Source organism: Sander lucioperca, chromosome 10 (genome assembly GCF_008315115.2).
Source record: "Sander lucioperca isolate FBNREF2018 chromosome 10, SLUC_FBN_1.2, whole genome shotgun sequence".
NCBI classification, from domain to species: Eukaryota; Metazoa; Chordata; class Actinopteri; order Perciformes; family Percidae; genus Sander; species Sander lucioperca.
In genome coordinates, this window is record NC_050182.1 from 13,195,459 (window position 1) to 13,219,004 (window position 23,546).

Below are 23,546 nucleotides of genomic sequence, written 5' to 3' on the forward strand. Positions count from 1 at the left end.
AGGCTTGTTGAGGTAAACTAGGTGGTGCTTGAATGAGGATTTTTAAAACTCCTTCATTCTACAAGCAAATACTGTGTATTTATTCTGAAAGTAATTTTATCAATGCTGGTCTATAGTGCAATCTGGGAACAGTGATTTGTAATTGTAGTCAGTGGTGCTTTTTTTATTCTCAGTTGCTTTGGAACAAACTTTTTATTCAAAATCATTATTTCTCAAAACACTGTGGGCCAGATGTACATACATTTGTCGATGTAGTGTTATCAGCGCCATGACCAACCTGCAGAAAGCGCACGCTGTGATACTTCAGCTTACGTCGTATTTACCAAACCTGCAGTTCATCGGGTTATCAGCGCCTTTTCCCACTATACCGTAAATTGCACTGTAGCAAAGCGTTAAGTACTTGTGCTATGATACGGCTGAGTGCAGACTGCGATATTCCCATTGCTGATGCTATGACTGTTTGAAATGATCCCGATGCCAATGTTTGTAATGTAGCGAGGAGTTTAACAACTGCTGGAATGGAATGTGAACGCTGAGTCGGAGATTCTATGTCATCTTTGATTTCTTCCAGTAACTGTAATATTGCATGGCTGCTTAATCTGTAACGCTTGATGATTTTGTGTTCACTCAACTGAAAAAGTGTGATCCTTGTGGCAAAAATCCTTTCAGCTCGTCTCCTTGGCCTCTGTCTTCGTCCTGCTCGGATTACTGCTGCCATTTCACCAGGAGGCATATGCGAGGAAACACGCTTCCAGGTTTACACCTGCTTTTAAGAGGCGGAGAATTTTCACCCCAAATAGAGGCGCGCTTTCACGGGCGGTTTTTGTACATACCGTGGAATACATAATTAGGCGCACTTTACGCTTCCCCTCCCATCTCTTTAGAGGAAACTCCCACTTTCCCCTTGACCCTCCCGTGAATGCATATGCATGACACGGAAAGGCGCAATTTGCCATTTTCAGTTTCCGCGACAGGCAGTCTGCGCTTTTACTTCAGTGCGGCCTGTTTGTACATACCTCGCCATGCTTTTACGCGCACGTTGCAAAACAAATACGCCTGAAGTGGACGCAAAAGCGTTAGTACATCTGGCCCTGTGTGAAATACTCTCCAACGTGCGCCCATATATAGAGGAGGAGGAGGTTCACTCCTCGACGCAGTGGCAGCGGGTTCGACACCGACCTGCGGCCCTTTGCTGCATGTTATTCCCCCTCTCTCTCCCCTTTCATGTATTCAGCTGTCCTATAAAAATAAAGGCCTAAAATGCCCAAAAATGTATCTTAAAAAAAAAGGAAATACTCTCCAACTAATCCTAATTTTTTCACAATAGTAAATGCAATCATTTTATCAGTGCATATTAAAACTTAGTTATTATTTGTCCAGAGTCTAAATTTGCATCAGCGGTCCCTGGGCAGGCAAGTCCACAGTCAGAGTTATGGCATCAAATGTTATGAGTCGGGTACAGAGAATAAACATTATAGGCTAAATCATATAAAATTGAAAAAACAGTTTTCATTTAAAACAAAAAACAACAACCCAGTGGCCACCTATTAGTCAGGCTACACCTGCACAATCAAATGCAAACTAATACAAATGTTCAGCCACAAAGTCTACTTTACAATGCCTGTTTGTCATAGCAGTGAGGATATAGTTAGTGTAATAAGAATCACCAGTCCAGCATAGTCACATATTACAGGTAGCCACTTGTCCCACATGCAGGTAATGAACTGATTGGCACTGCTTCATTGGTGACAGCTGACTAGATTTCATTTGATTTTCAAACTCTTTTTGTACTTGCTGAACTTAAAGGAAAACTCCGGCCAATTTTTACATTAATCTTGATCGCTATAAATATGCGAGTACTCTCCATAGAAAAAACAAAACGAGCCAAATCGGTGCTAGCAACACGGAGTTGCTGCAGCTACGTGTAGAGCTCTCACTTAGCTAAAACGGCAGTTTTGGGGGCATGTTCTAAAGAGTGCCTTTGTGCCTCTTAACAGACACAGAATGCAATTAAAGCTGCAAGCAGCGTTAGACGGGCCCTCGCGCCTCTGCGCGCGTCAGGGTTACTGGCGGACGCCGTTACTGGCGGACGCCGTTACTGGCGGACGCCGCTCCTTGCGACCGTGCATTTGCGCGGCACTCAGACACTGCAAATCGTCACCAATGAAAAGGAAACTCCCTGCCGATTTCAATGATACTGCACACAAGACTCTACGTCATACAGTTCATTAGCTGTGAAAGGGGGCGTGGCCAAAGCATCAGGGTCGGGGCAAACCTTTACCAATAAAAAAGGAGTTCATTTATACCTCACATAAGACTACCTTAAACGGGAAACCAGTTATGAAAGGGGGCATGGTTTAAGCATAGGGGTCGGGCCAAACCATCACAAATTAATAAGGAACTCTCTCTTGAGTTCAATGATACCTCACATAAGAGTCTACCTTAAACGGGTCACCAGTTATGAAAGGGGGCGTGGTTTAAGCATAGGGGGCGGGTCAAACCATCACAAATTAATAAGGAACTCTCTCTTGAGTTCAATAACACTCAATAGGGCCTTCGCCGGGCCCTAATTAAAATGTCAATGTGCAATATGACCCTTATGTGACAACAAGACTCAGACATTGTTTAAATTCACCTACCCTGTCTCCTGCCGGTAGCTACCTCGCCCTGCTAGCTGCTAGCTGCCGCTGTGTTGTTCAGCCCAGCTTCAGTGATAATCATCACGCAGCAGTTCCGTGTGTATTTGTTGCATATATATCCTTTTTGTGTGCGATCGATCTGGCGTTGGTGAGTAGGAGACTTGGCAGTGGCAATCTGTGTGGTAGTTCCCTTAGCCGGGCTAGCAGGCCAGACCGGCATCCTTGCTTCTGCTTTGTCTTATGTCCCCGCCTTCCTACCTTTTTTGAAAATGAAACAATATATTTGTGACCTATTCTTTAAAATTGTCATCTCAAATATGAGCTAATGGGCTTGGGGCTGAGTGCAAACAGACAGATACGGGGAAGTCAGAAAATATTGAGGGACGGACATCGCACTGTTGGTTTGGCTCTTTTCAGGGTATTTGTTGACGGAAAAATGGAAAACTATGCAAAATTTATGGAAAAAAACACCAGACTTATCTTATTAAGTTCGGTTTCACTCAACAACAACATGCCCTATTTCGTCAACATGTGGCAACAATGTGAGAGAAAACTGCCTAATCAAAACATGATCCTGTGGCACATTTGCACTGTTGCAAAAACGCTCCTTTCAGCATTTGTTAGTGCAGTTGTTGAGTAATTGCTATTTTGGTTGTATAGCGGAGTGATAACATTGCATTTGACAGCTGATAGAGAGCAGGGAAGCGTTAAGTAGACAGTGTTGGAGTGTGGTCCATCTGTGAGGGGGAACAGGGAGACGGCAGCAGAGTGTGAGGCAGCCCCTCAGGGCCTCCAGGCAGCTCAAACAGCATTAGCAAGAGGTGTCCCTGCCTTTACCGCAGCTTTCACGCCTCACTCCTCTTCCAACGCAAATCAGAGGCAACACAAGTTATCCATTTGGGATATTGAGTCGATATGGAGATAAAGCCTGCACTTAGAGCCATGGTCATAAAAAAGATCAGCAAGGGACCAACAGACTGTTTATCTGTCTCCCACATTAGCGCGAGCAGACGCTCGCTGCAGGTGGCATGAAATATTAACAGGATAACCTCATTTTGCTAACTGACCAGAGCAAAGTTGTCACATATGTTCTCAGGGTGTGTGAGGTCTCTGACTTATTGATTGTCTCTCCTTTGTTGTTTTCTGTTGGGCTCTATGATTCAAAATCCTCCCTCTGAGGCTCCTCACTCACCTTAGTATGCCCTCTTTATGGCTTTTCTATGAGGATGGATTGTTTTATTAACATAAAAAATGTATGCATTATATTATGGTTATATGTCCTGTAACTCCCTTGTGCAAGTAACAGAGACTCAGCTTGTCCATATGAAATCAGTCTTCTAATCACTGAAGATAGATAGATAGATAGATAGATAGATAGATAGATAGATAGATAGATAGATAGGGTTAGCTACACTTTAAGGTTTATCAGCACTTTAAAAAGTAATTAAAAACCAGGCTAAAAAGCAGTGTTTTGCTTGAACGTTTCAAGTCTATTGCACCTTTGACCACACCCAACAGTGATGTCACTGTTGTACTGACCACACCCTGGAGTACGTCTCTACATCCAACCTGTTCTCACTCCCAACTCGTCCAATACGGACACTTGGGCAGTGGCTTTCAGTGTCAGATACGACGCAAAAAAACACCCTTCAGCGTCTGTATGGAACGCAGCAGGCAGAGCAGCAGGCAGAGCAGCAGCTCTGCAGCGCTTTAAGATGACGTAGTATTAAGAGCGGCAACGGTAGCAAGTAGTATGAAAGCCTGGAATGCCACATAGGGAGGTTGGTTGGATCAAACAACACAGGACTTTCACCCAGGAGATCAGGGTTCGTGACCTGTTGTTGTCCTGCGTGTCACTGAAACGTACATTTTAGAACCCCACCCACGACCTTTTCCTAAACCTGACTGTCCAGTTCTTGTGCCACATGTCAGTTAAATGTACGTCCCGACCCAGAGCGTCAAAAGTGACGCCAAGAGTCCCGAACAAACGCGTTTAGATATGACGCTAACGGAGACCTTTAGCATCAATAACAACGCCAAGGGTTACAAGTCTCCAAGACCTTGTCTGTGTGTATGTCATTTTCTGTTGTTATACATGTATTCTTTGTTTCCTTACTTGGGAGTTTATGTCATTTGTGGTAATGTTTCATGTATATTTTTTGGTGTTATTCATCTTATGTATATCTGTATGTAGGTCTATGTCCTCTTTTTTTATACGAGCTACCAAGGGATACAAAAAGAATTTCAGCCATGGCTGACAATAAAGTTGTATCGTATCGTATCGTATCGTACATGCCCGTATTTTATGCGATGGGAGTGAGAATATGTTGCTACATCACTACACCAAGGTGAAAAGTTAAACTATTGGAGGTCAGCAGAAACAAGATTTTCAGCTAGTGTCAACTTGGTCTTTGAAGCAAGAGGAACTGCAACATTTCTTTGAATTGTGTGGGAAAAGTGGGGATAGAATTACTAATACATATAAAAAATTGAAATTATTTAATGACACAATGAGCAAACAGAAATTAAGAATTGAGTGAATTATGAACAGTTTGACATTTTGGGTACTCCTATCTGTATGCTAAATATGACGCTATGACCAAGCAGGATATTAGATTAGTTTACCTGGAGCTCTAAAGCTTGTATGATTTATGTTGCTCCCTATATCAGAAAACCAAAGTCTAAAATGTTGAACTGGTCAATTAAAGGTCAGTGAGGAACATGTACCATATTTCCAGTGGGACATGATATACAATAGGGTACGGAAACTACTCTAAAAAGACTTGTGATAACTATTATACTGTAATGTACTAGTCCAAATGAGAATATACATCATTACAGTAGCCTGTCACATCAAACAGGATAAGGTTAAGGGAACACATTGTGTACCCTTAGTGACAAATGCAATGAGTAACGGTATGACATCAGTAATTGAGAGAGATGGTGGCTTATATTTAAGGGCACTTTTTATTCCCTAATATCAAAGTTAAGGCAAACCACTCAGGGGTTCAGAAAGAAATGAGGTTTAAAGTGTTCATTCAACCTGTCAGAATGTGAATATAGCTTGACAGGCCGATGGAAGATGTGACATAGTGACACTACAGTTTGGCTAGGCCTACAGTTATTTGTTAATAGTAAGAGAAACCTTTTTAAAAGTAGCTTTTCACTCTCCACAGAAGGAGGCACGTGATGTGATTCACAGCGTTCACTGCTGGCAGAAGATCAGCAGCTCTGCGAGCTGCCAGAGCAGCCTGGCCATGTGACTGGCTGGGAAGTGTTGACAGGGCTGAAGGTTTTGGAGTGAGTGGCAGCCGAGACGGGTGGGGTGGAGGGGGTGGTGAGGGCTGTGGGGAGTTGGTGGGCAGTGGTTTGGGATCTGTGAGGAACAACAGCGTTGCTCCTGTGCGTCTGCTCCCTGACACTTCCCTAATCTGATAACGGATGAGGACAGGTTGCCTTTGCTGTACCTGGCAAGTACCTTCCCAACCTGCACAGGCGGATTTCGGCGGATAAGGCCAGGCTTGGCAAATGCCGGCATCCTCTGGAGAATAGTTAAAGGGTGATTAATCATTGTTTAGGTGGGGAATGTGCGGGGAAGAATGGGAATGGGGCAATTAATCCCTGTGATCTCCACCAGGTTTGTCTCGTAGATAAGTCAGGGTACAAAACTGTTTCTAATTTATCAACCCACTCATGCCATCCAGCATAAAACACACAATTTATTTCCAATCATTTATAGTCAAATTTTAAAAAGAGTGACTTTGCCACATCCAAGTGTGCCTTATATTAGCTTCATATAAACTAAGTACCCCAGATTACAATGGGAATCTTGTTTTATTGTGCACATCTGGTGGAGTCACAATGCATTTTCACATTCGCTGTCTGAATTTTTGAGTGATTGTGGCATAAATCATTTTGCTAATCAGAAACATAAGTGACATGAAGGCATCTCCCCTCTTGAAACAAAGGAACAACATATGGCTCTAAAAGCACTCAGGTCTTTTATTTCCAAGGTATATAACCTGTGCATAAACCAATATTATTGGACTGATTTGCATTTTTCTTTCATTCTGGGCTCTTTTTCAGATCTCATATCTTTGCAGATGACTTCAATAATGGATAAGAAAAGCATTTCTTCCTCATTATATATTTGATTCTCAACTTGAGTGCAGTTAAGCAAAACATAAGACTCGACTCAATGGTTTGTTGCAAGGTGAATTATGGCAACGTACTTTGCGATTTGAAGACAACATAGACCAGCGCAAGCGTGATCGATTTATGTAAATATGCGAGCCACCACAAAAAGTAGAGTTCCTCCCTCTAATAAACTGCATTAACAGATGAACCAAAAACGACACTGATATGACAAGATGAATTCCTTTATTACGAGTGGGTTCTCTCCGGATCTCTCTGCATTGCTTCCAAATCATATTTGCCTCCTAAAATGGGAGGGGGAAGAGACACACATTCCTGCCAATAATAGTAAAATGGCTCCTGTTTTAATTGCATCATTACGTACCCAATATCAGCAGCCTGCCTGCCAATATCAATATTGCCATAACATGGGTGGAATATAGATGACCCAGGGTATGCGTGGGTCTTCCATGAGTGCCTCAATGCCAGACTCATCCCATTGCCCGCTGTGCAGGGAATGGGAATGTAGGCCGGATAGCAGCTCGTCTTTCTAATGTCCCCCCGTATTCCCTTAATTGCTGACGGATCTTGTTTGGATTTTGATGGCGGCTTGGAATCTGTGGTTGCTACACATAGGAATTGATAGGCCTTGAGGGAAACATAATGTTACCCACTATACGTGTGTTTGTGTGTGTGTGTGTGTCTGCCTGTCTGTGTGTGCATCAGTATCTGTGTGTCTACATCTGGTGGCCTGTATGTGCAAAGATCAAGTCTATTGTAAAATCAGGAGGCGGAGGGCTTTGCATAATGCATTCATACATTAGGATGATGTAACTAATATAAATGGGGGTCAGTGGGGTCAAGTAGGCTGCACAGGGATACACAGAGCAGCTGGTTAACTGATGATGAGAACACACAGGTTCTTCTAAATGTGGTTGTACACGCTTTGACTTTGCAGAAAGAGCAAACACTTCTATAAACCTGAGATAGGTCAAAATAAAGGCTGTTTTGTATTTCTCATCCAGCAACGCTGCACATATGGCTCGGCGGCAAACTTAACAATTAGTAACTGCTTTGGTGAAGAAAAAATACATCTTGTAGGTCCCACTTCGAATGCACTTCACATATCCATATTAATGCATTCAGGACTGGAGAGTGAAAGATAATTTTCCTGTTTAAATATTTTATTCCAGCTTAAAACTTAGCCCATAATTAGAGCTCCCTAATGGCAAGAGCATCCAGTTTGTCCATTTTAATTAGATTGTTGTTTAACTATTAATTATGTATCTTTGTGTCATATAGTTTTGATGCTAACAGATGGTGCAATGGTTAGTGGCTGGGTAGGATTGGGTGATGATTTATTTACCTGCACTCTGTTAGTAAGATCCATGCTTACTTGTGACTTTGTCTGTAAAAGGTGCTATATCAAATAAACGTGTTATTATTATTATTATTATTATTATTATTATTATTATTATTATTATTATTATTATTATTATTATTATTATGACTATTATTACTGTTCCTCCGCAGCTTTTGTAGTGACCTGCTGTAATAATACAGTACAGGATAGGGCAAGGTATACACGAGGTAGAATGCATAGGGCTGCAACTAAAAACTATTTAAATTATTGATGATATTCTTAATGAATCAATTATTTGTTTGGTCAAAAAATGCTTGATTTTTCTGACCATCCAAAACTCTAATATATATTTCATTTAAAAAGATATAAAACAAGCAAATACTGACATTGAAAACGCTGGGACTTATTACTTACTTATTACTTAAACTATTGAGTATCAAATATTTGCAGATTGATTTACTGTCAGCTCTAGACATATATTTTAGACGTATTATTTCACAAATACACATTTATTTTGCAGTCCCTGTGTGCTTCCAGGCAGCATGGTGTTCAATATGGTTGCAACTGGCAGAATGCTCTAATTCCAGCACTGTAATGTACCATATGAGATAGAATTCCATGTATAAAAAATGAGGACCGTTCACATGCTTCTAAGACTGGAAAGCAAAGAAAAAAATAAGCCAATCAATATAAAATACTAAATGTATAGTGCACAGTTTGCATCTCTTCAGTTCCCTTCATGGGATCAGTAAACTTTATATCTTTTCCTATTCAAAATCAACAACAATATTGGAAAAACTGTAGTTCTATTTGAAATGAACAGCAACTTGAAATGTATTTGCTGTTTATTAACCTGTTTGGCCTACAGCAAATAATCAATAGAAATCTTTACTGCCCACCACACAAAACTGCAGACTTGTACAGCACATAAAAGCAAAAAGCACCCATAATAAAGACATTATGATATAATATAGACCAAATGTGCAGCAAAGGTTTAAAGCCGCCCTGCCGAGTTTTCTTGTAAACAAATAGTTAAGTTTGAGATCTTAGAAATGTGTTTAATGTGTGTGTGTATGTATATTTCAATCCTGCATTGTTTCCATCCATGTTTGGTAGTTTGTAGTCTTCTTTACTGCTTTTGCAATACTCTACTTTGTGTGTTATTTCCACCAACCGTCAGTCATCAGTGAAATACCAAGACACATGAATGGGGAATGCGTGGGATTTCCCCCTTTCTGGTCTATATATCCCTGCGGAATTATATTTATCAAAGGGATCAATGCTCACCAATATACCATATATTATATAGCTGAAATAGAAGTATTTTAAGTAAAGCGCTGTAACATGAGCTAGCGATAATACAATAAAATCAGAGCAGTAGTTGCTGGTTGTATTCAGCCGCTAGCCAGAAAAAACTAAAACGACTAGTAAAGTTTAGGAAATAGATCGTGGTTAAAACAGTCCAGAGGAACGAAGCGTTTCCTGGGTGAAAGTATTTATTTTTCCGCCGCGAATTAAACTCCGCTCTCAGGCTTGAAAGCAGTGTGTTTTATGTTGATACCACATTGTGCTATTTCAATTTGAGATTATATTCCACTGGATGTTGAAGTTATTAAATTTGTGTTTTGGCATGGCTGGCCGAGTGGCACTATGATATTAAAAGGGGGATTTAATTCTTCCATGTTTTGTTTTGTTGTGCATGATCAAACAACCTCCCCCACCCCCTCTGCTTTCTACACAAATCGCAACCTGCATATAGGTTCGTTTATTCCTACCCGCTAATGCGAACCATAGGAGCATTTCATAAATTAGTGCCCCTAGCGGTGGCAGGAAATCCAACACACAGGACCGTTTTCTGTCCTCATATCTAAACCAGAGATGGTAATGGTAAGTAATGGTCCCTGTTTTAAACACGTTGTTAACATTGTGAACGGTCGCAGTTTGGTTATGTTTAGGTACAAATACTACTTAGTTAAGTTTAGAAAAAGATTGTGGTTTGTGTTCAAATTAGAAGTTACTTCACTTCCGGTTACACACGTGACACAGAACGCAACACAGTTTAGTTTGTTACGTAAAGTAAAAAAAAAAAACGTGCCGTCTACTTTTATTTTTCAACGGGACACAAACCCTGATCTCCTGGGTGAATGTCCGGTGTTTATTTGACACATCCACCACCCCAACCTACCTCCATGCGTAAAATTTGGTGTTTTATACGCTCAATGGTGTTTTAAGTAGGGATGCACCAAATCCAGGATTCGGCTTCGTATTTGGCCATATATTGGGCTTTTTGACGGGGTTCGGTTTATACCTTTTTTCCACCGAACCGAACCCTGCGCTTGCACTACGCTGGTCGATGTAATGACGCCGCCGTTGATTACGGGAAGGTGTTTACGTAGGTGGAGCGTTCAATGCAGTAGGCTGTGAGAAAGTGAAAATGGAACTCATGAGCAGAAAAAGTGTTTTTTGGCAGTACTTTCAGTCAAAAGAAGGCGATTCAAGTCGAGCTGCATATTCAATTTGCAATGCCGATTTGTCTCGTGGTGGCAAGGACCCTAAACAATACACAACATCGCCACTGTTAAAACATTTGCGTATGAAACATCCGAAAGAATACGAGTTGTGCATGAATGAATCTACAGACAGCAGCCAAAATGCAGCAACTTCAGGTACGGCAAAGGAAGGACAGTCACAGCTAAAAACTTGCGTTAACCATTTGTTTACTTCATTAATGTGTTTACTCTGTTAATGGACTGAGGATGGAAGTAGGATTCGGTATTCGGTTTGGGATTCGGCAGAATCTTAAAGGGGTGGTTCAGAATCTTGGACATAGGACCTCGTTTCCAAGTTAGCCAATGTGTTATTTATCAGTGGAGACCATTTTCAACACTTTTCATCCAGTCCTTCCAGTTGCAGAGTTCGCTGGTGGTAGGCTAGCGCAAGTCATGTAATCTGCTAGCCTGCCACTAAAAAAAGTCTTACCCACTCCACAGTACACCCGAGGCAAATAAATTATAATGCCAGACTATCGATGTAAATGTCTGTGTTGATAGAATTATGTTAAAAATAAAACTACCCTTACATCTCAATGATCACATTACATTTTGAGGAACTAGTTTCTCAGCAGCGACAATTTTACTTTGCTCCGGTTAGTAGTACTGTATGGAGGAAATATTTATTCATAATTCAAATTGAAAGTCCAAAGAGAAATTGAAAGTCCAAAGAGAAAACGAAGCAAGATCAAATTAAAAATATTATTATTTTTTTTTTAATTTTCCATTTGGCTTTTCCATTTGGATTTAATATTTGGCTTTTGAATTTAAATTTAGTAACTACATGAAAACTTCACTGTTGTTGCATGAAATGTGGTTTGTGTTTAGCCTACATCATCAGTTTCTATCATGTGAAATAAGAGGATAAGCCAGCCTGGTGGCCAAGCTGTAGACAGATGCTCCTCAACAGTGTGCGCCCCAGCAGTCAGCTCCCCCTGCTGTTCATAAGGTGCCTCTGCACCCCTTTCGTTTCAGACCCTCCCACCAGCCTTTGGGCCACGCCTCCTCATTTACATTGACATGTGTCAAGTCCAAATGAAAAGCCAATGTTAAATGGAAATTCAAAAGCCAAATATTAAATCCAAATGAAAATCCAATGTTAAATTGAAATCGAAAAGCCAAATATTAAATCCAAATTAAAAGCCAATGTTAAATTGAAATTCAAAAGCCAAATATTAAATCCAAATTAAAAGCCAATGTTAAATTTAAATTCAAAAGCCAAATATTAAATCCAAATGGAAAAGCCAAATGGAAAATTAAAAAAATAATAATAATATTTTTAATTTGATCTCGCTTCATTTCTTTTTGGACTTCAGTTTCTCTTTGGACTTTCAATTTGAATTATGAATAAATATTTCCTCCATAGTACTGCACCAAAAAGTAAACAGAGAAGCGCACTACAGTCGGGACACCTAGTAGTAGCCTAGTACATTGGTATTGAAGCATTGGATTGGAAACTAAGGACTAGGCAACATGGTGATTCAGTGTGCATTTAGAAATTGTAAAAACAAACCAAACAGATGGGCACCACAAAGTTTCCACAAATTTCCATTGGGAGATCCAGAAAGGAACCAACTGTGGCTTCTTGCTACTGGCTTGGACATCAAGGCGGAGACTCTACTCAAGTGGCAAATGTGTAGTGATCATTTTAGACCAGACGACTTTGAAAAACCCCGCAATCTAAAAGACCACAAGTCACTGACAACGAATGTGGTTCCATCCATCTTTCCAGATGCACCCACAGCAACTGATGAACAGGTAATAACTTTTGGTAGGCTATTCTAGCTAATAAAGCTAGCCCCTTTCATAACATTAGCCTAGCTGCTACTGATAGATTGAGACTGGCAACGTTAGTGGAGATAACGTTACAGTTCAATGCATTGTGGAGAGTGACAACGTTAGCTAACGGTATAGCTACGTTCTTGGTAGATACCTGGCTGGGCTAACAGCTAACTTTAGGTAATTGCTGACAGAAAAGTCATGTAAGCTCGGACAGTTTACATGCAAATTGCAGCGGCAGGTAAATAAACTTGTGTGATTGTCATGGAAACCGGCTTCCTCGGTAGCCTAGGTAATATCACTGCGCCGCTGCTGTAGCCTATGCGATGCAAGGGTAGTTGTATTTCGAACATTATTCTATCAACACAGACATTTACATTGATAGTCTGGCGTTATAATTGATTTGCCTCGGGTGTACTGTGGAGTGGGTAAGACTGTTTTTAGCGGCAGGCTAGCAGATACTGTTGACTTGCGCTAGCCTAGCACCAGCGAACTCTGCAGCTGGAAGGACTGGATGAAAAGTGTTGAAAACGGTCTCCACTGATAAATAAAACACTGGCTAACTTGGAAATGAGGTCCTATGTCCAAAATTCTGAACCAGCCCTATAATCAGTGGATTTGGTATTTGGCCGAACCCCAAAAATCTGGATTCGGTGCATCCCTAGTTTTAAGCCCCCAACGTCTCCTTCTAGGCAACGTTGCGACCATTGACTTCAAAGCTAACCCTAACCTTAACCCTAACCCTAACCCTAACCATTGCCTAATCCTAATGCCTTCCAGGCAGCACTGCTGATAAACGTTTTATACTTCGTCACCTTTCTTTCTGCTTTGCTCCCAATTACTATGGCCACTAGAGGGAGCCGTCATTATGAACATATATATCAGTCGTAATTGCTGCTTGAACAAACGACTTCTTTGGGCGTTTTTCAAGGAAGGACAGTCTCTTTAATTGAATGGTGTACGTATGAATCATAGTATGTGTCCATGTAGCATACAATGTTTTATTTGTAGAATCTAGGTCATTTTTACTACATACACATACTCATTAAATACGTACTGGCACAACGTTAATAGTTAATGTAGTTATACTAAAAGGCTGAGCAAAATGATTGTGTTTCTTTACTGTTACCTTTGAAATTACCAGTCTTATTATAAATTACTTGTTTTTAGAGAGCTCATTTGAAAAATGTACATTATTAAAGGTATCAAAATGAAAAGAACTACATTTTGCAGCTTTTGTTTCTGTTATTTATTTATTTTTTTTTCTGTAGTGGCAAACAACATTTGAAGCCTTACAGAGCATTGAGTTAATTTATTTCTTTCAGCATGGGTGACCTGAGCAAGTGAGAGCCTAACTAACAACCTGGCAGTGTTGCTGTGATGCTCTACCAGGACCAGCACACAAACTTCACGCACTGCTGAACTTTTGACCTTTTTCTAACAGTCTGTCAGCAACTACATGAGACCCCTTTTTCATTCTAAAGTTGAGTCATGTTTGCGTTTGTGTTGGGCTGTTTTGTTGCACACAGTTTGACTCTGGACTGTACATTTGGCTGACTGTTATTTGTTTTGTCTCCTGATGATGGGGGCCTGTGATTGATGGACGGGGTCCAGGACATCTCCGATCGACAGCTGTTGATAGCTCTGAAATCGAGAGCAGCAGTCGGAGCGTAACAATGAGCTCATTGCGCTCTTGGCTTGGTCGCCTGCCCAGCAAACCCCAGCACTGAGGGGACTTCATGAATTTCAACTGGGGCCACAAATGTGAGTGCACATGAAAATTGTGCTGGGGTGAAGGGAAAGGGACTGAACTAGAAATATAGCTCTGATAATTACAATAATCACAGTAGAATTTAAAGCAAGAAAGAAAACTGAATAGGCTACATTATGTGAGCAGCACAGATTTCCTTGAAAGCACAAACACTATTTTGTTTAGTTCAAGTCTTTATATTCTATGGAGGACGAAAAATTAGTTAGGTTAAAATATATAAATGCATAAATAAATGTATGAATAAATAAATAAATACATAAATAAATAAATGAAAATAAATAAATAAATGCATTAATACATAAATACAAATATTCATGTATTTACTTATACATACATGTATTTATTTATTTCCATATTTATTTATTTATTCCCTTATTTATTTATTTATACGTTTATTTATTCCTGTATTCATTTATACATTTATTTATTTATTGAGACTTAAGTCATTTTTTGTCATCTATTTCCTGCATGTTATAAAGTTATGAGGCAAATTTCAACTGAAAGGCTGATATTGAGGTGGTACTTAAGCAGGGAAACTGCAACCTAAAATGCGAGTCCACTGATGTGTTGCGTCATCAAAGCTTCCATATCGTTCAGTGGTAATTTGCTTGAGTACACTCAAGTCAAGTCAAGTCAAGTTGGTTTTATTGTCATTTCAACCACATACATGGATCAAGTGGTGTTACGCATTTAAAATATATAAAAACGGCACTATATAAAAACAACATTATATAAAAACAACATTCGAGACAGGCTACATTTAGTGCACACACATTATAGACTATACATAAAGTGCAAATTCTACTTAAAGTACAGCATTTAAAGACAAGGGACAGGACAGACAACAGACAAAAGAAAACAAAAAGAAAGGGCATAAGTAGACTTGTAACAGAGCACTGAGGTATGTGTAGCCTCCAGTAAAATATAATTGTTTGTACTGGTCTGTAATGAAACAGGTGACTGTTGTGGCTGTCTTGTGGAGTAGCATGCGAGGAAGGAGTTTTATTAAAGAAATCCTTTACGCTGGTGGAATGTAACATTTTAGTGACAGCTCCTTGTCAGACACAACTCTAACATGCATACAGGCTACAGTGATTTTGATCTATTAATACGATGGCTATTTTTATAGTAATTTGTCCTGATTCCTGAAATACAAAGAGTTGACTATTTTTCAATCAATCATTGCAGAGTTGATAGGTGTGTGCCTGAATATTTCGGGTGTTCAGGTGTAGATATCCGAGCCAAGACTTCCTCTTACAAGTGTCAGTCATTGTTTACAGTCCAATTAGCAACTTGAGACGCGCAAATGGAGTTAAAGTTGGAAGACGATGATAATTGCTTCACATCCGCCGGATGTCCCTTGGCCTTACGCTTTCTGTGTGTTGCCGTTCTCAAACTCGATTCGGAAAAAACAACAACAACCTTCGAGCTATCAAGCTATATGCTGAAAATGGCAAGTTTTCAAGGAAATTTGGAGATGCAATAAGACAGGCCTGCGTGTTTTTTTCAGGGAATGATTGTAAAGATTTACAAAGAATAGGTTTACGACATTTACTATCTAACTGGGACGTTTTGGGACTGATTGGCGGGGATTGCTGTGGACGAAATACACACGGCGATTCACTGGTAATAGCAAATTACGTTATACCATGTATCCAGCTAATTTAAATAGCTCACGTTACTGTATTGTGTGAACAGTTAACTTCATTTAATATTGTATGTGGCGTTTTCATTTGCGGGGTGCAAATGTTCCACCAAAACAAGATCCTTCCCAAGACCATTTTGCCACCGTCGTTGCACCCGGAGCTTAACAGCGCCCAAGACGACTGTGATTGGTTTAAAGAAATGCAAACAACCCAGAGCATTTTTTCTCCTATCCTGGAATGTGTGTGTGGTAGAGCCAGACATTACTCCACAGCGCTGTGGAGATAGGTTTGGCAACGCGAGACTACCTGCATACAAGTAAAGCCCACTCAAACATGATTAGTCAGTGCTACTTGGACTACAAATGGACTACAAACAGAAACCAGAATGGTTCCAATGCCAAAATCTTGTCTCATTGCCTACAGAACCGTTATACAGATTACTGTACAGCTAACTCTTGCAGCAGAGTGTCTGTTATCCCACATATGTGTTAATGATAGAGGTTATGGAGTCAATGTGAGAATAAAGCATTGCTTCATATTGTGTTTTGTCTTAAAGCCACCCATACTTTAGCTTTAATTGGACAGCATCCTGCTGTAATAAGCTGTGGTTGCATGGGTTTGATGCCCGAACCCTCTGAGGTTACCAAAGCACCGGCACCACTGAGCTCAAATTAGCATTCTGGGCAAGCTGAACTCCCCAAGCTTAATTAAGGTAAATTCAACATTCTAGTTCATCATTGAGTTTTTATAGAATCTTAAAACCAGTTGCGCTTGTTTGGCAGCTGTTTATTATCTTATATTAAAAAAGAAAACATTACACTGTAGATGATTTGGCATCCCAGGATTTTGAATTTGAGCCCTCTATTATGGGAAATCTGGGTTTGCGCAATGATTAAATGCTTAATAAAAAATTCATTGTTGTTGCCAACATCTGTATTGTACAGGCTAACGGCTCACTGGAGTGTGCAAGACTTGTAAAGTTTCCAAACGCGCCATTGAGAAGCCTGCAAAGTTCACCTAAGAGTTTGCCTTCCTCATTACCAAGCTACTTCTGTGTCTGCGATTAGACAGAGAACATCTTTAATTGCTTTAAAATCTGAATGCATAAGAATGGATTAATTTGATTTTTCTGTTCCTACAAGTAGCAGATGGTTTATGTCTTCAGAATGCTCTTGTTGTAAAATGAGATCCCCAGCTAGTCTCTGATTGGTCACTGTTAATGAAGCATGCTGGGCTGATTATTGATTTGGAAAATGAGGACGACACAAGTATTGTGTGTGTTGCTGCAATAAATTAAAGACAAGCTTTGTTTTATAGTTGACAGATACCTACCTTAAATAACACAAAATATTTGATTTTCCATTCAGGTGGTCTCTGGCCCGTCAAAGTAATTTTATTGTTTATTTTAAAACAGGCACTTTTATAGTTGCCACTAACAAGCAGATGGTCGACTTGACTTATTTGTGTTTTGTGTTTCTGAATGACCGATCAGATGCATGATGGGAAATGCAATGAGCTGCTTGTCAGGGAAGAGACAATTCACGGGAGAGGGCCCGCGAAAGCTGTATACATTCCCAATTTACTCCCATCTCTGTGGTTTTTAAGGTTAGTAATTTTTTTTGCATTATTATTGGCTGTTGCGAGAGCAGCTGTTCCCCAGCCTCCTTCCGAATTACCATCCTCACACTGACAGACAGGCAGCTGATGGGGAAACTCACTGCGTGCATGAGGAGATCCAATTCAGCAATGAAACTAATGTGCTGCATCAAGGCGGAAATGTGGCAGCCCTGGAGGAAGAGGAGGAGGTCCAGGTTCAAACACAGTCTGGGACCAGCTCCGTTTGGGTCTGGATGAGCAGGGATGTGCTTTTGTTATGTCAGATCCTTCCTGTATTCATTTATATATCTATTTATTTGCTCAGTTATTTATTTATTCATTTATTTATTCATTTATGTATTCCGTTCCCGGGACACTGCCTTCTAGTTTTGGCCTTTGCTTTTTCCAACTGGCAGCCTTCCACTCCCTGAAAAAAACTCAAAGACCATGTTCCCTTATGTTTGAAGGAAAGTAGTGGGGGTGGACAAAATAATAGAAACATCTCAATACTATAATACAATGTGCTGCAACAACAACACCACTACTACTACAGCCACATGAAATGCCCTCAAATTGACCACTGCAAGCTATCAAAAGGTTGATTTTATTTAGTAGGTATTTTTAGTTTTCATTCCAGTGCTATTGCCTTGGATTGTATTATATTTAGCAGGTGTCTGTACAATTTTAATATCAGTGCGTGAAGCATTAAGATAAAAAAAAAAAATGTGGCGGAAGTTAGTGAGAACCAAAAGTAACTTGAAGTTAAAGTCGAGATGAAACAGCATTTCGAGAGTCTCTCGCTTCTGTATCAAGATGTATTTCCGTGTGAAGCAGTATCGGCAGGCGGGACATACGTTGGAAGCAATTTGATTTGATCGTTGAAAAGTGCTAGCTAGCTTAGCTCTGTACCGCTTAAAGTTATAGATTGATTGATGATTGAGGTGGATGTCATAATATTATTAGTCTGAATCAACAACAGTAAAATTTCCAGGATAATCGCTGGATCATCATGGATGTCCGCCGGATGTCCCGCACCTTCCGCTCTCTTTGTGTTGCTGTTCTTAAACTATGTTCGCTACGGGAAACAACAAGCAAGCTACACGCTGAAAATGGCAAGTGTTGAAGAAAAAATGTGGATCGTGCAAAAAGACAGGCCTGCTTGATTCTTTTAGGGAATGATCGTTAAGATTTACAAACGGCATTTAAAGGTGCTCTAAGCGATGTCACGCGTTTTTTAGGCTACACATTTTTTTGTCACATACAGCAAACATCTCATTATCAGCGAGCTGCCTGTCCCCTGAACACACTGTTTTTAATTTAAAAGAGCTCACATTACTGTCTCGTAAACAGTTACCTTCATTTAATATTATTTGAATATATTAAAACTAGTTATGTTTAGATATAGCTGAAATAGCAAAGGAGTGAGTGATTCGATAAAATGGCTGATCCATATAAAAATGGATTCAACATCTTAATTCTTAAATCTGTTAATATGCATGCACTGACATATATTCAGTGATTTTGATCAGCTACTGGTGAAAGAACCAGAGAGGACATTTAATAGCAAAGTGGAACTGAGGTCTGAGGATGATTTGAGTACTTGCATAATTCAAAAAGTACCCGCAGTGGATCCCATTCAAAACCCCCCACCGTGCTCCATGTCTAGACATGCAGGCCTGTAGTTTGTCCAGCGCAGTGAGCTCCTTTGAGCATAACAACAAAGTGCTCATCTCTTATTTGCTGCTGAGGTCTTATGTCCATGTCGACTTCTATTGACATGCAGTGCAAACATGTATAATTACCTTTAGCTCTGTGATATCAGCCCGCCTTGAATAACCTGCTGTGGCGTTTTACCACCTGTTACTAATCGCTCTGTGAATTCGTCACGGCACCGGCAATGATTCAAACCAACACTGTGCGCCCCACAAGACCCTCCAGGAAACATAGCAACCGTCAGCAGCGCAGTGTTCAGAGAGCCGGGGGAGTGACTTCATAGATTTTTTGCATCATTAACTATTTATGAGTTGCCACTTCATGTTATTTACACTGGACTGATGGTAATGCTGTTCAGAGCTCAAACGCCATGCAGGGACTCGCTGGGATAGCGGGGTGGAGGGTGCAAGGGGGGTGGGCGAAGGCATGTGTGAATCTGTTAAATATTGTACGGAAACGCCACCTGCAGCTGCGAACGTGGCGCGGGGTAAAAAGGGCAAGTTGGGAGCAACTCTGGGGGGACATAGAAATGCAGCAAACTGCAGTGCATGCAGGCAGGGCACACTGTGACTATATAATGTATAAGTCAAAGTCTTACCACAAGCCACGAGGAATATTCAGTTGACCTGGTTTATCTTTAGCTTTAAACCACAAGAGCTGATTGCATCACCAGTAAATGTGTCATAGCTGAAGATAGATTATGCATCATTTGCTTCTGCAGTTCAGATTCAAGTCTGTAGAGCTGCTAGTTTCCCATCTATCTATCGATCTATCTATCTATCTATCTATCTATCTATCTATCTATCTATCTATTTATCTATCTATCTATCTATCTATCTATTTATCTATCTATTTATTTATCTACCTATCTATCTATCTATCTATCTATCTATCTATCTATCTATCTATCTATCTATCTATCTATCTATCTATCTAAAGTGTTTTAGCTCCTTTAAATGAGCAACGGCATAGATCGACGTATCAATGTACCCACACTATATGTTTGTCTCTCATTCTTCATACTGTCTCTTTCTCTCTCAACATATCTCTCAAATTGAAAGGCAAATAAACAATATGTGCAGTTAAGTAGAACTTGGAAAAATGTGTCAAAATCAGTTTCGCAACATGGCATGCAAACTTTAAATTAAACACTTTGTCCAATCAGACAAACATCTGTCAGACACTCTCTCAGTGCAGATGCTCAAAGAGAAACGACTGGCCCTGTCAATACTAAATGTCGATAATGAAGTTGAGTTATTCTTGAACAACTTCAAGGAAAAGTCAAGCAGCATGGATAAACAGAAACACTACATTTTGGATGATATGATGAGCAACCAGCGTCCTTGGAGTTGCCTCAAAGACTGTTGCTTCGAACACTGAGAGACTTCTTGTTGCCAGGAAACATTTGATTTTTCAATTTTGATGATAACTGCTGGCAGTGTTGCCCATCTACACTGTTTTAGTTTATCAGCACCCTGAGGCTTTTGTATATGTTTGGCAGGAGGGCTATCATCTTTGTTACTGTAGGATTTTCATTAGGTCCCTGTTTGTTGTTGTCTGGTGCATCTGAGGTTGTAGCTTTTATGGACCAGTTTCTGCTCAGGCTCCACCCATTTCTTCACATCACATTTTTTATTAAAAGATTGCTTTAACTTTTCACACTCCTCCACAAGGTTGAAGAAGTGTTTGGTTGTTTAATAGAAACTTGGGGTCAAGTCTTATTACAGGGTTAGATCGTTTGAGCTAGGCTTTACACATTCACACTCAAACTCAGTCTTTATACAGGTAATTGGAGTAGTATATATCAGTATGTGTCTAACATCAGTGTATTGTATTGTACAGCATTACAGTATTGTATTGCATCATATGTAATGTATTCTCTGTCTGATGGTAAGTTGATTTTCTTTAAATGGTCATAGACTGTATAATATTAATGGACAGAGCATGTGTGACGTCACCCATTGGTTTGTGGAGATCTGCTATCCATTGCCGAGTTTGCCGTTACGGGCGCAGCCATCCTGGTTGCGGATGTGACGATTTTAGACGAGAGGGAGGAGTGAGGGAGGAGCCATAGACTGCTGCTTACACTCTACGTTACGTTACACACTTTCACTTCGCAATCACATCATAGCCACGCCCTAAAACACCCCCTGCTTTATCGCCGATTTTAAAATCAACGAGACCATAATTCAAAAAATGAACATCATTCTGTGTTGCAGAAGACTTAAAACTAGCGATTGAGACCACAAACTCATTACGAAAATGTTTACTGAGGTAATAAATCAAGTGAGAAGTGGGTCACTTTCTCATAGACTTCTATAGAAACCGACCTCCTTTTGCAACTGCACGTGTCGCCCCCTGCTGGAATTCCGATAGAATGCATGTTTAAGGAACTTCCGCATTTGCAGCACATCGCCAAACCGGATGCTTTGTCCATTAATATTAACAGTCTATGTGTACAGTAGCCTAGCTAGCTACGTTTAGCTAACTGTAGTTAACGATTTAATTTTGCATCAGATGTTCGCATTAATTCATTCATGTGACAGAATATCTCAGCCCAATATCTGTATGAATTACCATCATACAGATAGCTCAGGATTTACATCTGATACCAACGTTCAGTGCCAGTGCAGGAGGTAATGTGCCCTTTATATGTTTCTTTAGCTGCTAAATGTTCCACTATGTTCACTAGCTAGTCTCTAACTTTGTCTTTCTGCTGTTTGGTGGTGAGTGTGTAGTGTACAGTGGGTTTTAGAGGGGTTGTTTTTGCTGTAAAGAGTTGTCTGATGCAGCCAATAACTACTCTGCGAGAGCATTGAGAGTGAATCAAAACAGTAGAGTCGTGGGCAGTGCAGCTAAACAATGAGTTGAAACTCATAAAGCTCCGTAAAGCTGAGGAGATCTGCAGATTCAGGCGATAATTAATTGTAAGTTCATCACTATGAATGACCCTTTTCACATTGTCATTTGATACATTGTTATAAAAATATTGATTACAGCCGCTTTAATTGCAGTACATTGTATATTTCAGTTTTTTTCCAGTCTCTACAAATACAAAGAGCAATTAGCTGTAGTTAGCTGAAACAACTCTCATGTCATGAAATGACAGGAGTCTGTCTCAATAACTGTAATTTATCACCAGTCATAACAATACTTACTGAATAGTGCCAAGTACTTTACATTAGGCTCTTAAGGTTCAACAACGTCTTACAAAACTGTGTAGCCCGAGTCTTATAAAATGTGTTTCTGTTTGCAGAGGAATTAGTTTTCTCTTTAAAATGACATATTGTAATTTCACCAGTCCAGGTTTCGCTTGTTTTGCTCGAGGGTGAATTTGCTCCACGCAAAAATGTGTTGCTTATAATAAAAAGACACAAGATACACAGCCTCCTCAATGATCAGCTGCGTCATGCTAGGTCTGAGTCATTTCCCATCAAATAAATGCGGAACATGGTGTCTTCTATCCAATCATCCCATGCTTGTATCCACTTGTACTCACCTGCATCCTCTTGATAATGTTGCCTTTACTGCCTATGAGGGCCTTAATGTTGGCTCATTAAATACCCTTTTTTGCCAGTTATTTAGGCTCCTTTAGCTCCTAGTTTGGAGCCATGAATACCGCCTGGGTCTCACCCATGGAGCTAAAGCAGCATAGATTTGTTCATGATCCACTTATTTCCCCATTGCTGTCATCTGAATAACATAAAACAGGCTGTAATTTGACCAGTGTGATTTGGGCTGGTGCTCCTCTGCAACAACAATCCACAACCGTTGTAGTGTAATGTCGACCGCCTAATGCACCGCCTCACAGAATTCCCTTTGAACTCGCCTGATTGCGAGGCTAATTTTTATTAAGTAAGTGCACATATTATTTGTGGTAGTCACTGAAGCTTCAAGCAGTCGTTGTGACAAGTGGAGCCCAAGAGCTTAAATTACCAACTCTCCACTAGCACGGCTATAATTAGCCCAGAATTAACAAGAAATGTTTGCTTTAGATAAATTATTCAAAACATGTATTTCACTTGTAAAGGCTTAGATCAAATCGTTGTTTTGAATGTACTGTTTTTTTTAAATGATGTCAACTGAAAAAGCTTTTTGTCTTTGTGTTTCTCTTACTGTTGTCTGCGGGCTTTTTTGTTACAGACTTCTGCTGATAGTGACCCTATAATTCAACATATGAAAACTGCTGCATCTTGAAACACCTTTATTTATCATGGAGATACTACTTTTGCAGTGATTTTTGTTGACCAACTCTAAACTGACATAAACAGATTTTTAAAAAAGGATGTTTTTCTTTTGTTTTTTGATAAACAAAGAAAACAAGCTCTACATATTTATACATATTTCTCTTTCATT

At 40.0% G+C, this 23,546-nt stretch overlaps 1 long non-coding RNA gene across 1 annotated transcript; it reads left to right on the plus strand.

Moving 5' to 3' along the window:
- Positions 1-4,550: 4,550 nt before the first annotated feature.
- On the plus strand, positions 4,551-21,610 carry LOC116035987. The gene is made up of 3 exons (XR_004101511.1): positions 4,551-4,630; positions 5,663-5,669; positions 21,599-21,610. It is a non-coding gene; the product is annotated as an uncharacterized LOC116035987 (long non-coding RNA).
- Positions 21,611-23,546: the final 1,936 nt, after the last annotated feature.